This window comes from Nymphaea colorata, chromosome 9 (assembly GCF_008831285.2).
Source record: "Nymphaea colorata isolate Beijing-Zhang1983 chromosome 9, ASM883128v2, whole genome shotgun sequence".
In the NCBI taxonomy this organism is placed as follows: Eukaryota; Viridiplantae; Streptophyta; class Magnoliopsida; order Nymphaeales; family Nymphaeaceae; genus Nymphaea; species Nymphaea colorata.
In genome coordinates this window covers 16,946,947-16,949,968 of record NC_045146.1, presented here as the reverse complement: position 1 = coordinate 16,949,968, position 3,022 = coordinate 16,946,947, and the positions used below count along the sequence as shown (strand labels likewise).

Sequence of the window (3,022 nt, the reverse complement as noted above, 5' to 3'; positions counted from 1 at the left end):
TAGTTCAGTTGTTGGAAGTAATGGATCTCAAGTTTGCTTTTCCTTTTTATCGGTTTCTTATTGTAGGTGGAGTTTTTCTCTTCTCTGAAGAGGAAAGAATCCGATATATAGTTTTTTTGGAATGTATTGGGACGAGACTGCTCAGAAATATGGCAACCTCTTTTCAATTTCTTTGTGAGATTTTCCGTATGGTCAGGAGTTTTTTTTATTCATGGAAATGAAGTTTTGACGCAATGTCGACTTCAAAACTTTGAAAAGCTAAGAAACCTGAATCTAGCTAGGCACGGTGCAGCCCATAATATTTTTTCCTGTAATAGACAAAGTAATTGTGGCGTGTGATGAATTTTCTACAATTTTTAGTAACCTGGGGACACAACATCTAGCACCGCATATAATCAATGAGCATACAGCTACTCTCTTCAGAGACATCCAATAAAATTGGAACAATACAGAGAATATTAGCATGGCCTTGCACGAGGATGACATCATATGGCTATGTGTTCTAATCCTTCTGCTCGTTGGTAAAATGCAGCTTTCATTAGATGTAAGCAAGTTAACTTTATATATATATATATATATACCTAACGTTATAGCTATAATCTTAAGAGTGATTTGATAAGAAACATATATTAAGTTAGTTGTTTCCTATCTTAAATAATGTTAATAGTCAAATGATCAACGGCTCTTATAACATCAAAATTTTGGTAGTATAAATATCAATTTTTCAAAATGCCTTAAACTAAAGTATGATTTATATTAAATTAGTGTTTATAAACACATTAAAAGGTTCATATTTTGTTTAAAACACTTTTAACATGAATTCAAGAGGTCTTTTTTATTCCTTACTCGGTTTTGTACCTACCAATTACGGCATGATCATGGAGTGGACAAGTTAAAATACCAAAAGTTTCCCTAGAAAAGCTTTGTAACTCAAATAATTAATATGCTTAATGTTAAGGCAGCTTTGAGATGACAACATAAAAAAAAGTTTTATAAAAATTTTTGTTTTCTTAAAAAATGATTTTTTGCCATTTCTTGAGACCTGATTTGGGTGAAATCCGAAACCGCTTTTTTGGTATTTTTTTTATCAAGTTATTCACTTCCTTTTAAAAATATTGTTTTGTAAAAACATGGTTTTTCCGTAAACTCAAATTCTAACCACACACGGCTTAAACACCAACTAAAGACAAAATGTCATTGTAAAGTATCATCCAAACAGTCTGACTTTTAAGAAGAGGGAGCATGCACGAAAGAGGCTCAAATATTGCAAACTACGACGCATGCTCGCATTAATTAATTTACTTTTTAGAAAGAAGCTAAAAAAAAAAACCTCAAGGAATAGGAATATGTGGCAGTATGGGGCATTAAGGGCTCGTCCACGTTTCACGATCATTAATGGGGGAATGATGTTTTAGACATTGCACTGCAAACTTTTCATCGACCGCCATTCATGCTTGCAGTCAAACATTCAACAGCAGCTGTCACTGTAATACTAAACATCATGCTTTATATTCCTCCAAATAGTCGTTCGTGTGCATTTTTTCTAATGTTCAATGAAAATATTAACGCATGTCCAGACTTAGGTAATTAATTATCGATGCAGATACATGAGATAGAAAACGCTATTTGTGGCCCTCATTGAGCCAATTGTCTCTATTTTTTGCACCAGCACTTCACGATCCCAATGTCCTTTTGATTTATCAAATTTTTTTAGGTGAGTGAGAGGTTATCTACCACCTGGATGAGGCCAGAAGGTCCTCCAATTCTCCCTGTTTTCGGCGTTTTAGAAGGCATCGGGGATTGGATTGGTAGCGGGCTGCTTTCAACTCGATGGAACGTTTTGCGTCCCATGACAGTAGCAAGCATGGAAATCAAAATGGAGATACACCATGTACATGTATCTTGATGCATCCTACAATTTTATTTTTAATCTTAGTTTCTATAACGAAAATTTTGGTGGAGTTTGCATTTCTCTAGATGGTTCCAATGGCCACTATCATAATATATTGCAATCAGCTCCATCCCGCAGTCTAACCAGAAACGACCAACTAGCCAATTGACTGAGAATTAACTGCTCTTGAATGTCCGCTGGTGATTCACCACTCAACAAGCAACCATGGATGTTTCTTGTCCCACTTTGCTTACACTAAGGCACTTACGTCTACTTGAGAGTTTATGGTGAGCAAAGTCTTGTGTTCAATATGAAATTCAAGAGATAAGAAATGAAAGAAGACACGCCATCGATGCACTTGTCAGCACAATGCGTAGATGGTCATGATTCGTGCTTTGGGACTACGTTTCACCGTCTTTGGTAGGCTAATAACACAACCTGACCTGTGATTAAGTCAAACCAACACAGAGAAATGTGTCTTAATCTTTTCATCTGTTTGTTTAACGGCATTTTCTGTAGTCAACAAGCGAATTACTTGACGTAAATCAATAAGAGAGAGAGAGAGAGATGGGTGGATGCTCATGGACTAAGTGCACTTTTGATGGGCAGGATGTCCTTCACCTTCAAGCAAAATTTGTTGGATTTGGATCCATCCTCATTTGGGAGGATTCATTTCTAATTGCACCCTATTTCTTATAGAAAGTTCAATATTGTGAAGTTTGGCAAAGGAAGTTAAACTTGTCCATATTAATTTTGTGCTGGAAATTTAAGCCTTTATATGCACTTGTTCTTTAGAATGGGTGAGACTTTTTTTGTCTTTCAGAGTCACTCTACATGCTTATCTGTGTGTAAGAGAGAAAGAGAGATTCTTCTTCCATCAAGAGAGCAAATGAAGGTTTCTTATATACACAGAAACTGTTGATTCTTCAAGTTTGAAGAGTTGAAAAGACCCATTATACCCAATTTTGCATAGTAGATCTGTTGTGGCGGCTTATGGTTTCTTGCTCAGAGAGTTTTCCACATAAATTGATGTATCTTTTCCGTTGCTTAGCCTCTTTTATGATTTGTTATTGTCACTATATTGTATTCTCATTGTTTGAGGTAGTGGTTGTATAAGATTTACTCTTTTAA

At 35.5% G+C, this 3,022-nt stretch overlaps 1 non-coding gene across 1 annotated transcript; it reads left to right on the top strand.

The window, feature by feature from the left end:
- Positions 1-413: 413 nt before the first annotated feature.
- LOC116261609 (U6 spliceosomal RNA) lies at positions 414-512 on the top strand. The gene has a single exon (XR_004174314.1). It is a non-coding gene; the product is annotated as a U6 spliceosomal RNA (small nuclear RNA).
- Positions 513-3,022: the final 2,510 nt, after the last annotated feature.